Raw genomic sequence first — 13,939 nt, forward strand, 5'->3', positions numbered from 1 at the left:
AACATATGAGATACCTGCTGCAACATATGAGTAAGTTATTGCAACATATGAGATACCTGCTGCAACATATGAGTAAGTTGTTGCAATACTTCAAATAAGGTGATTAATCTGTTGCAACAACTACGCAACTTGCTTAAACATCTGATCCATCTGTTGAAACAAATTAGTAACTTGTTGCAACTTCTTCAACAAGTGTATGATCTGTTGCAACAATTAACTCATCTGTTGCGACATATTTTTTTAGTTTTGCAATAATTTAAGCAATTGTTTGATTTTTTTCCAACAAGGTGAGTAATTTGTTGCAACAACTAAGAAACTTGTTTAAAAACTTCTTTTTGGTAATAAAATTCGTTAGTTGCCAAAAAAAAAAACTTGTTGAAACAAATTAGTAACTTGTTGCAACTTCTTCAACTACTGTATGCATCTGTTGCAACAATTAGTAAGCAAAATAAATAAGTTCATAAACAGAAATTGTTCAACAACCACCTTGGCTCCAAATACTACAACTAATCAAAATAAATAAGTTCATAAACATCATTCACAAATAACATAAAGGACAAAAAAAAAATTGTTAAACAGCCACCTTGGCTCCAAATACCACAACTTAAGTAATAATTTGTTCAGCAACTGCCTTCTGGGGTGTATCATTTCCTTGATCTACTCCATCTCCTTCATTTCCATCATCAGTTTCTTCATCTTCTAGTTCTTTTTCACTTTCTTCCTTTGTATCTACTGCTTCTTGGCTCTGTTCTTCATCTCTTTCTAAGGATTGATTGTTAGTTTGACTGTCAATTTGACTATATCTTTCCTCAACATTTACTGATTCATAAATAGATTGTCTACTTGTTGCAACAAGTGTAGAACTTATTGCAACAACTACAAATTTGTTGGATATCTTCTACAAACAGAACCAAATAACTGAAGCTATGTCCAACAGATTTGTATTTATTGCAACAGATTGTCTACTTGTTATAACAAGTGTAGAACTTGTTGCAACAACTACAAATCTGTTGGATATCTTCTACAAACAGAAGCAAATAACTGAAGCTATGTCCAACAGATTAGCGAGTCGTTGCAACAGATTGTCTACTTGTTGCAAAAAGTGTAGAACTTGTTGCAACAACTACAAATATGTTGGTTATCTAATCTTCTACAAACAGAACCAGATAAATACCAGGACAAGAACAAAAAAATATATGTTGGATATATTTTCCTAAACCCTGAACCATACCAGGACAACAACAGAAAAACCATCTATTTCACTACAAACACACAACAACAACAACCTGAATTTTATTCAAACTTTTCCTAAACCCCCCCCCCCCCCCCCCCAAAAAAAAAAAAAAACTTCCTTTCAAAACCAAAAATAAAAACTTTTCAAAACTTTTTTTTAAAACAATTTTTTTTTGGGGTGGGTGGGGGAAGTAAGAAACTAAAAAAAAAAAATTCAAAACTTCCTTTCAAGAATTTTTTTTTTGTTGGGGGGGGGGGGGGGGGGTGGCAAAATAACAAAAACAAAAACTTTGCAAAACTTCTTTTTTTAAAACAAAATGCTTTGTTATACTCAATGGACGAGGTAGTAGTAGATCCAGCCATTACTATAAAAGCTTTTTTTTTTTTGGAAGCGTGGGGGGTGCAAAAAAAATAAAAAGAAAACTTTTCAAAACTTTTTTTAAAAAAATAAATTTCTTTTTGGGGTGGGTGGAGGAGGAGTGGGGGCTGGTGAAAAAAAAATCAAAACTTTTAATTTTTTTTTTTTTTGGGGGGGGGGGGGGGGGGGGGTGAAAAAACAACAACAGCAACAACATACCAGTGAAATCCCACAATGTGGGGTCTGGGGAGGGTAAAGTGTACGCAGACCTTACCCCCACCTTAAGAGGTAGGGAGGCTGTTTCCGGAAGACCCTCAGCTCAAGAGAAAACAAGACACTTGAAACAAGACCCTGCACCAATACGATGAGTGACATCATTGTTGATATCCCCATTTCCTTGTATAATAGACCCAAGGTACTTGAAACTTTCTTTCTTTTGGACAACCTGGGTACCAAGCCTTACTTCCACGTCAGTCTCATTTGGTACGCCACTGAACCTGCAATTCATGTACTCCGTCTTGGTCCTACTCAGCTTGAATCCTTTAGACTCCAACGTCTACCTCCAACCCTACTCTAGCTTAGGGTTAACTCCGCTACGAGTCTCATCAATCAATACTATGTCATCCGCGAACAACATACACCATGGCACCTCACCTTAAATTTGTCGCGTCAATCCATCGATTACCAAGGCAAATAGAAACGAGCTAAGAGCTGATCCCTGATGCAAACCCATCAGACGTGGGAAGTGCTTCGAGTCTCCTCATACTGTCCTTACCATGGTCTTGGCTCCATCATACATGTCCTTGATCGCTCTAATGTATGCCACATGTACACCTTTAGCCTCCAAGCATCTCCATAAAATCTCTCTTGGCACTCTGTCGTAAGCCTTCTCTAGGTCGATGAATACCATGTGCAAGTCCATCTTCCACTCCCTATACTGCTCCACCAATCTCTTAACAATATGAATGGCTTCTGTAGTAGAGCGCCCTGGCATGAATCGGAACTGTTTCTCTGAAATAGACACGTCTCGCCTCACCCTCATCTCTACCACAAATAACAAATAAAGAAAATCAAAACTTTTTAATTTTTTTTAGGGGGGAGGGGTGGGAGGAGGAGGCGGGGGTGGCTGGTGAAAAAGCAAATAAAAAAAAAATATTTTTTTAAATATGTGGGGGGGAAGGGGAGGGGTGGGAGGAGGAGAAGGGGGGCTGGTGGATTTTTTGGAATTAAGTTGGGGTCTTTTTGTATTTTGTAAAATATTAAGAAGTTTTAAAAATATGTAACACCTCGTAGCTTCGGGCGAAAGTTTGACTCATAAGATGATAATATAATGGAACCAATATGAGGGTTATATGAAGTGTTTTGAAAACCAATTAAGTCATAAGAAATGGCTTTGGGCAAAGAAAAGTTGGAAGCCACTCTACGGGGCATGTTTGCAAGTGAGTTTATAAAAGGTCTTACTTCCAACGACCATAACCCCTTTATTATTTGGAATTTGGAAAAACTTCCTTGATGAAAGTTGTAGCCCTTTGAAATAGATTTCCAAAGGTATATTATGGGTCTTGAACAGAGGTGTGTACAAGAAGTTATGCCTATTTTACCGAACGCTGTTCAGAACCGACACCCGTCGCTTGTGCAGGCGCGTGCGGGCGCCTCGCGCCGCACGCCGATCACACAAAAACCCCTACTCTGATTAATGATCCGAGTATGGTCGTGCGCTGCATGTGCGTCGCGCGACCATCGCATAACAGGGTCAGTTTCGGGTCAAAAGTCGGATTTACGCGTTTTAAGCTATATTTAGGACTTGGGGTTTATTTCCCCAGCCTCCCCATTCACGAAAATTCTCTCCAAACTCATAGACACCAAGTCCCAAACCTCAATATCTTCCAAGGTAAGTTTTTATCATGATTCTAGGTTGAATTTAAGTCCCTAATCCCTTTCTAACTTGAGTAAACTCTTCTAATCCATAGAGTTAGGATTGGAACATTTTTTTGTTGGATGTGGAAACCCTAGAACCCGAATTCAAGAGGATTGGATTTCAAAAAGGTAATGTTTCTACTCTCTAATCATTTATAGTTGTGAATTGATGAGTTCTTGGGAGAATAGTAAATGAGTTTGATAAAGAGAATTATATGAGCTATGCTAGAGTTTTGGATTGTTGACTTGGGATTGTTGTATTCATGTGGGTGATGAAGAATGATGTTAATTACACCTAATTGAGATTGTAGAATCACCTAGAAGTAATAGAATGGGAATTGGGTGAAGAAATCACCATTAATGGAGACTGTGGAGCTTCATGCCCACTAAGTGTTTGATAAAATGCTTAGATGACCAAAGCATGAATATTATTGCTAATATAGAATTCCTTTGACTTGTATTGATATAGATCAAAGTTGAAAGGGTTGACGAACATTGTATTACGCTCAAAGCCTGGAATTAAGGTATGTGAGGCTAACTATCTACGTTAGGGAATATTCATGATTCTCCCTACGCCTCATTCTTCGTACTTGTCCGCAATTTGACTCAGAATATAGTTTAGCCCTAATTTCATGATATGATATAAAACTGTTATCTTTTAGGGTTGCAGTTACAGAATTCGTTCATGGTTGTCACTTTGAACATCATGAACTCAACACGTAATATTTATAGACTTATGCATTGTTATCACATGAGTCTTGTTGACACCCAATTTTGTCCCGCATCTCCTCCGAAATACCTATTTATACTTCTGGTATTTCGAGAAATTAAAAAAATATGCATTTAAGTTTTACTATAATTATTAGTCTTTTATTAACACCCACGTTTTATTTATTCTTCTGCAGTTTATTATTATCATTATTATTATTATTGTTATTATTATTATTATTATTCTTAAATTATCATCTTTTGTCATTAATTATTATTTCTTGTTATTTCCATTATCATTATCATTATCATTATTACCATTATCATTGTTATTTAGCAGTATTACTACCGTTATTTATTTGCTACTATTATTTAGTATTATTGAAACTTGCATTTCTCGACATTTCTACCAACTTCCTCACACACATCGCATTTATTTAGCACATTTAAATGATAGCGTTTGTTATTAAATATTATTGCACGGTCATTTGCAACATCATATAATTTTTTACCCGGGTCTTTTTATAATTACATATTTCCGTATTAGGTGATATTCTGGCACCCTTAATACATCGTTAATCAAAATGTGTCTCTTATTTAGAAGCCAAACTATTTCTTGCACTCGGTCCGTATTTTGACTTACCGGACCCCAAATCAAAGTCCGATTAACTCCTAATATCTTTTAGACTAAACCATATTTTTTATCTCAATTTTTTAGACCAGGCTATGTTTTTAATTCTAGACATTTCTTTCAATACTCAGTCCAAAATTTGACCCAGTCCACAAATGGACGGGGTCCGGCCCATTTTCACTCAAATTAAGGGAAAACCCTAAAGGGTTTCCCCCTTCACTCTTTCCTTTCCTTTTCCCTCCTTCTTTCCGCCTCCCACTCTCCTTTCCCATCTCACTCCGCTCCCTTCCACTCGCCGCCTCACGCCGCTCCCACTCACCCCCTTTCCCTCCTTCTTCTCCGCTCCCCACTCACCCCTGTCCCCCACTTGTCTCTCTCTCCCGCTCTTTTTTTTTCAGTATAAAAACAACGAAAACAAACTAAGAAAAGAAAAGGACGGATTGAGTTTGTTTGGGATACAACAAGAATCACCCAGAAATCTTTAGCATTTTTTAGGACTTTCATTTTGATTACGATTCTAACTTTAAGATTGGTAAATGTTCGTTCTGTCTTGGTGGACTTTGGCTGCGATAGAACTCTTCGAATCCATTTTTTGTCGATTCCTAATCTGTTAACGTTCGAGTGTAGATTCGACGACTTCGACACCCTAGTTCATTGCGCACAAAAAAGGTAAACTTCGATGCCTTATCACTCGTAAGCTTTAATTTCTGTTTTGGTTAAGATTTTTAGTTTATCCTGCTGTATGTTTAGTGATTATGTAGTTTCGTTGTTGTCGCATTATTTGTTTGATGTTTGGGAGCTGTTAGGATAGGATATTAATCGTTAGTCGAATTTGAAAGGTGTCTGTAGTAGTTTGGAGGCTTAGACTGAACTTTCCATGATTCATAATTTGTTCCAGAGTCAGATATACATATGATATACAGTAGGTTACCGGGATAAGAAGAAAATATACATTCAATATATATTCGATATACACATCACTGTGTGTATATCTTAGGTATACTCCGTATGTAATTAGAACAGGCCAGCATTGCCTTGCTTTTACTCTATTTTTTTCAGGTAATATACCCTATCATAAATGTAATCCGCTTAGATTTAAATACAATGAAAGATTACCTAACATGTCGGTATTGGTTGTTGAAATGTGTTTGTTTCCAAATCTGAATTCTATGTTTAGTTTCCTTAACAAGTCGTTTATCAAACCTTGTTCCATTTTCAGTTGGTTAGATTAAGTTCAGCATCTTAGTAGTATTACGCAGGCTACTGTTTACTTCTAACTAATTTAGTCTTGCCCTGGTCGTTAATGATTATCTCTCATTGCGTTTGTTTCTTGGAACTGAATTTGCATTTGAACTAATAGCTAAATATATCTACATTGTTTAATTTGTCCTGAATCAAGTTTAGTATCAGTCCACCATGTAGAATACTAATTCTTTATCTCCTTTTTCCTTGTAATGTATGTATGAACCTTCACTCCTGTGATAACACTGCATTCTGTTTTTCTCTTGATTTGTTGCTGGGCCTGGATGTGAACACCCTCTATCTATGCTTAAGTCAGTATCTCCTAGTATGTTTTGTATCTCTGTACTGTTTTCATGACTAGTTTGATCACAGAGTGCATGTTAATCTTAGTCAAATTCTGAAACTTTTGTGCACTAGTTGAGCTTTACCATGATCTGTGTAAAAATTTTGGGTATGCAACTGTGTTTAAATAGATTAGTAATTCCTTGACATGCTTCTGCTAGCTATAGGGTATATCAGGTATTTCATTTTTCATATTTGCCACTGTCCTATGCTTTCTTTTTGTGCCCTCATGTCTGAATGTCACCCTAATTATTCTTGCAATTGATAGGCTTCTCATCTTTTCCTCTGTGGCTACAAAATGAGACGCAACTTCTATGGACCAGATATTGATCTTATGTTGTATGTTGTCTCAGTCCTGAAACCTGAAACTCTTGGGAACACACACCTTTTCCTTCTGTTTTACATTATCTGAACTATTGGAAATTGTTCTAATTCTGTTATTCCATGGATTTTTTTTATTCGAGTGCTATGTTCGTTGTGCCCTCAATAACATTGGGCTGCTGTTTCTCCCATTTGTGACTTTATGCTTTGTTCCTTTCCTATACTTAAAAGAATAGAAATGCTTAACTGTTTTGTCTAGTTGAAGTCTGACTGTACACTATCATCCATGCTATTTTGAGTAATTTGCTTGGTTTAACACTCTTGCCTAGACCAGCTTAAGTCATGGACTTAATTTCTATGCTTAATATGTGTGTGTCATGCTAATAGGTCGTTTCCTCTTTCCTTTCTGGAAATCCTATATGCTCGATACTCTTTTGAATGTTGCTGTTATCATTTGAGTTGTTCTGAGTTTTGTTTCGAGTTCCCTGCGCTCCCTTGTCCCATTTTTGGACATGTTTGTTTTTTTTAGATGGACCATGACAGTTTGGGGTCATCCAAGCCTTTCCCGGTGTTAGCCATGCCTGGGATTCATGAAAATTCCTTGGAACTTGTGCGGCATCGGGAAGATGGAGAGGAAGTTTTCCAACCTTAACCTTTTACACATCCTTATGAATATGTATGCATGAGATATATTTAAATATACACAGAATACATACAACCTGCTGATCTGGTTTGAGTGTGTATTTTACATATTCGTTGATCATATACTAATCGTTTCCTCTCGTTTTATGCATGATCATCTCGCACACGAGTCCGAGAGACTCGTTTTCTTCCGTATTTTGGCGTTGGGCTAAAAGCCCAACATGATTCCATTCTCTATTCAGCCCAGCCTGCAGCACCAATAGAAGATAAAATTTGGGCCAAGCCCAACATCAGCAAACAGACCCGCAGCAGCGCATAAATCTGCTGGGCTTCAGCCCAGCAGTGGCCCAATAGCAAACAGCAACAACACGAAAATGGGCCTGAGCCCATTTGAATCATTTTGCCCCTTTTTTATGTGTATTTAATTTATAATTACCTGATTAACACTTTACTTATTTTATTTGCTTAGATTAGGTGAACCTTAGCGAAATCAGTGGGGTTTTGATTTTAGTAAAATAGGTAGAAAGAACCAATAATTAATTTCATAGTTTCATTTTTCATATTAAATTAGTTACAATACCTACAATATTTATCTATATTAGAACAATCGGTTTTTCAAGGACGTGAGGTCGTAAATATATATTTTGAATTAAGATCACGTTTCTAGTCTTACATCACGGATACACAAAAAATATAAACTCAAATACATTTTATGAACACACTTTTTAATCATGCATATTTTAGCGCAAATAATGTTAAATAAAGAGATAAAAATATAGAAAGAAATTCATGGACTTTTTATCATATTTAAGTCTAGGCGTTTTTATATTATCATATTCATGTAATATCATTTTTTACTTGAAGATCACTTTTGTCAAACTATCCTTTAAAAATGCTATTATTCATAAGCAAATCATCCCATTTTACAAATCTTATTTTTGAATGACATTATTATATTTTTATCTAATGCCTTAGCAATATCTTCCAGTCTCATTTAACATTTAAAATCTTCTTTTACGCAAATTATTATGTTTTTTTTTTTTATATAAGTATTACTTTAAACAACACTATTATACTTTTATTTAAAACTTTGACAATATTTATAAATTGTATTTCTAAACAGCATAAAAAATAGTCTTTTATACAAATTATTATTATTTTTACAAGTTCTATTTTAAATAGCATTCTGACATATCTATCTTTGGCCATACTTACAAACTGCTTTCCTTTTCCTATAATACTATATTTACACTCAGCCTAATTAATCATAAGTCCGGTCGGTTAACCATTGTTAATGGGTCTTAAAGGGTGCCTAATACCTTCCCTTTAGACTAATTGAACCCTTATCCAGAATCTTAAATTTCGCAGACCTTAAACAGAATTAACTTTAGACATAACTTTAATAAACTTCAGGTGTCCTAATTCACCGTAAATAATTAGGTGGCGACTCCTTAATAAAACAACAAAAAACAGGAATCACCAATATGTCGTACCTCTAACTTTTAACTCTCCGGGTTAAAATGGGGTGTGACAGCTTGGCGACTCCGCTGGGGAATCACTTAGGTTCTAACCATAACGGACTTAGTTTAAATAGGTTTTGTGTGCTTATTTTGATTACTTTATTTGTTTGTTAACTGTTTTTACATGCTATTAATTGTTTGCTTGATATAAACTGTTTGTTTGATATAAACTGTTTATGTGTTATTGCTTTGATAAACTGTCATTCCGTTCATATTTCCTCCACTTCTGGAAAACTCACACATATTCACACACTTAAAACGGCTTCGCGGTTCGCGCCCGTTCACTACTAAATTACCCCTTTAGTTGGATTGATCTTGTGGATTTAGTCGATCAGCGGTGCAGTCGACGGCCACGGACTTTCCACTCTCAAGTTGTCCGCTTGGGAGAACCTTGTGTCATAGGAAGCCAACTCTTAGTCAGCCTAAGATAGAGCTAAACCAACACCCTTTATTAAGAGCATACATTTTATAACCTAGGAGGTTTAATACCCTTGGTGTATTAAACCCATTAGACAACTTTACCCAAACGTCCAAGCGGGTTCACGACCCCAAGTGACACCAATCATACTTTATGTGCATGTTTGAAGGATAACTGTGCCTAAATATTGACTATTTGCTTTAATTAATTAAACTTTAGGAGGGAAGGATGATTAACGTTTCTATGACAGGTATGGATTTGCATTGGAGTACAATGAATGACGAAGATCAATGACATCACAAAAACGGAGCTGAGATTTAGACATAGGAAATTGTGTTCACTTCATTTAGATTAGGAAACACTTTATGTTTTATTCATTTGACATGTAATAAATATTACATTATTTTGTACTTTATTTTTGAGAAATAGAATCTGTTTAATTAATCAAAGCAACGGGATGACATATTATGGCACACTTTACCCTTCAAACCACGTTAGGCCCACCTCTGGCACAAAGAGGTCACATGCATATTAGGACGCGTTATTATATGATCGTTTACATTTGTTTGACAACTTGGTGACTCTACTTGATAAATTATTTGCTACATGCCTTACTTGACTTTACGTGATCATGACTTTACCTAGATATGTTCATGAAACTAACATCATTTATACTGTATGTTTATTTTATCTTATTCCCAAAAAAGAGAGTTGATTCGTGTTGACACTCAATGGCCGACCATCCTTACATCACGAGGTCAAAGACGTCATCGTTACCTGAACGTAGTTGGGCTGTCCAAGGAAATGAAATTACTATGTCTGATCCGGCCGCATCTGTTCCAACTAGTGTAGAAAACCTCGTGATCGCTAGCGATCCGCCTGAAACTTCCGAACATGGAACTGCTATTCAACGGGATGAACATATCGCCCGCCTGACTCAAGAAATTGAGAATCTACGTGGAGAACTAAATCGGGTTAGGGACTTGACCAATTTATCCATCACACTCCAAAATTCACCTTCTGAACCTAGCAATACTGCACCAGAACCACCTCGTTTCCCATCACTCGAATCCCCAGTTCCTGAGCATTTTTCTCCCCAAAACGATGCACCTACCAACAACAACTTACCTCCGATCACCCCCGCAAATCCACCAAATCCGTCATCCGCCTATACTCCTCCACAAAGTCAACCACCCACTTACACTAACTATACTCTTCCGCAAAGTCAACCGCCCACTTACACTAACTATACTCTCCCACAAAGTCAACCACCCACTTACACTAGCTATACTCTTCCACGAAATCAACCACCCACCTACACTACCTATGCTACTCATAATCCACCACCCGTCAACCCCCCAAGTCAATCGCCAGTTCGCACTCCCTATGCTCCTTTACCCACCAACACCAATCCACTACCCACAACCATTCATCTAAACCCACCAAATCAACCACCTATAAACACTACTTATAACACACCACCACCGGTCCAGAACACCCCCATCGCCCAAACTTATCCAACCCAGCATATACACGGGGCACACTTTGTCACCCCTAATGCACAATGCGTTCCTCCGGTATATGCCGCAGAAACACAAACCTTTACCAATCCAATAACGGTCAGGTTCCAACCCGAAGTAGATCAATACGAAGAAATGGAAAAAGATGCAAAGGCAGGGGCAGATAACATATTGCTAAAAGAGATCCACAGTCTCAAAGAAGCAATGAGGAACCTTCAAGTTGCTAGAGGAACTAAGAGTGTAGAATATGAGGATCTCTGTGTCCAACCTGACGTCGATTTACCCGTAGGCTACAAACCGCCAAAATTTGATACATTCAATGGAACAGGCGACCCTCATACACACTTAAGGGCTTATTGTGACAAACTGGTTGGAGTAGGTAGAGACCAGAACATAAGGATGAAGCTCTTCATAAGAAGCTTATCTGGCGAAGCACTTACTTGGTATACACAACAGGACGTCCGTAAATGGCGTGGTTGGAGTGACATGGCGCAAGACTTTATGGACAGGTTCAGTTTTAACACCGATATCACACCAGATAGAGTTTACATGACTAAGTTAACCAGGAAGTCAACTGAGACGTTCCGCGAATATGCGTTACGTTGGAGGTCAGAAGCAGCCAGGGTTCAACCTCCGATGAATGATAGAGAAATGACTGCTACCTTCATTGAATGCCAGGCTGGCATATTTTACGAGAAAATGATAGGTATGATGGGACAAAAATTCACAGAAGTTGTTCGAATGGGAGAAACACTGGAAGAAGGAATCAAATCGGGGAAAATTCAGGATCTTATTGCTTTACAAGCAATGAACAAAGCTATACAATCTGGTTCTATCAACGGGATTAAAAAGAAGAAGGAAGATGTCGCTGCAGTCATGAACGCTCAAGGACATGAGCCGAGCCAAGCCATTCCATACTTTAACCACCCACAACAAACTTTCCACCCTTACCACTACCCTGAACCCTACCAAGCTCCACTACCTCCTTACCCCGTTTACAACACCCAAGCAAACTACTACCAACCCCGAGCACCTCCGCATCAAAACCCACGCCCGTATCAACCCAACCAAGCTCCAACTTACCAAAATCGACCACATACTATACCTAGAGCTCGTCCAAACCCTGACACCAAAAACACCCGCAATTACACTCAGATCGCTGAACCCTTGGCTCAATTGTTCGAAAGAATGAAAGCAGCAGGCATAATACAACCGATTGAAGGAAAAATTCCCGAGCCTATCCCAAAATGGTTTGATGGTTCCAAAAGCTGCGCATACCACTCTGGAGTTGTTGGGCACGCCACTGAAGATTGCTATGGGCTTAAAAACAAAATCGAAGCCCTGATTAAGGAAGGAGTAATTCAGCTCGCTGAAGCTAAGCCCAATGTGGTCAACAATCCTTTGCCTGCTCACGGAAATACCAAGATTTAGAGGAGTCCAGTGCGGAAAGAGTCAGATCAACAACTTTGTCGCTCTCGTGGGAACAATCCAATACAACTACTCGCAACACCAAGGCACTGACAATATGGGGCGCCGAACCAGGAAAGACTCTGAAGAATTGGACTACTCCGTCCTCGATCCGTCGGGAGCCTTGGTAGCATGAACATGTAATGAACTTGTTTTCTTTTATTGATGCTTGAACCGTACTCAAAATTTTGTTTGTTTTGCTTCACCTTGTGGAAGCTTGAATTGCAAAACTATGAATGCATTTCTGATTTTTCTTAATCATCTATTTTCTACTTTATTTATCAAAACTGTCAACTCTACGATTGTGACATGAAATGTACGAATAGACAACACACATTCCGAGAGAGTAACAAAGAAACTAGGGGGACAAGACAAGATTCCACTCACAAGAATTGAAATAGCCGATAGGTGATAACATAAGCCTAAAAGCTAGCAATTCAAGAAGAAATCAAAGTACGACATTAGGTTAGACAACCTAGTTTGCAACCTTTTACCATTTATATGCGAACTACGCTTGACCTGATTCCTCGGTGGATACGTAGGCAGCCCACATAGAGACTCGGTCATACTAGGTTAGAATTTTTCCCATTGGCATGCATACGAACTACGCTGACCTGATTCCTTTGGTGGGATACGTAGGCAGCCCACAAAGGGTTCGGTTGCTTTTAAAAAAAAAAAAAAAAAAAAAAAAAAAAAAAAAAAAATATCTTATCCGTACGAACTACGCAGCCCACATAAGGTTCGGTTGCGCTATAACAGAAAATCCAAAAATCCTTACACAAAGAAAACCACATAGGGCCTGATTCCCCCGGAGGAATTCGTAGACTATCAACATACAGATCCGTCACACCTAGATAAAATCCAACAAACCCTTTACCATAGATATAGTAGAACTACGCCGACCTGATTCCCTTGGTGGGATACGTAGGCAATCCACATCGGGTTCGGTCCCTTTATTAGAAAACTTCAGACCATTTTTGTTATGAACTTACGAACTACGTTCTGACCTGATTCCTCGGCGGATACGTAGGCAACCTATATAAGGTTCGGTCACACCGCAACATAAATTTAGTACACCCCTCAGAACCAAAACTGGGGCATATTTTTTTTTAGAAAAAAAAATATAGGCAAAAGAATAATTGTGCATCGACAAGATTAAGACTACCAGACAGGAAGTATTATGAACCAATTACTTTAGAAGTGTCACAATCCGAAGTTGGCAGAATATTTTACAACTTACATACATAAATTTACATGTATATCTTTCCTTACGTACATACATTTACACATACATATTTCTCAACTTATCTACATATAGTTACCTTTCAAATGAAATACTTTCTTTCAATCATTTTCACTACTGTTCATCTACCGAGGCTTAAACGGAGATCACAAGATCCAAACGAACAAGACGAATGGAGCGCCAACAACGTCAAGCTTCGAGTCAACACGAATCAACTTCCCCCTCCCAAACTAAGAATTTTTCTTTGAGTGCAGGAACTTAAGACCGCGAGATCAACAGTCAAGTTTATCAATCATGGCAGAAAAGCATCATCTGGCTTAATATGGCCTTGCCTAAAAGGCCAAACGGCTTTATTTCTAACTCTATCTTTAATTTTT

This window comes from Lycium barbarum, chromosome 12 (assembly GCF_019175385.1).
Source record: "Lycium barbarum isolate Lr01 chromosome 12, ASM1917538v2, whole genome shotgun sequence".
Taxonomy (NCBI): Eukaryota; Viridiplantae; Streptophyta; class Magnoliopsida; order Solanales; family Solanaceae; genus Lycium; species Lycium barbarum.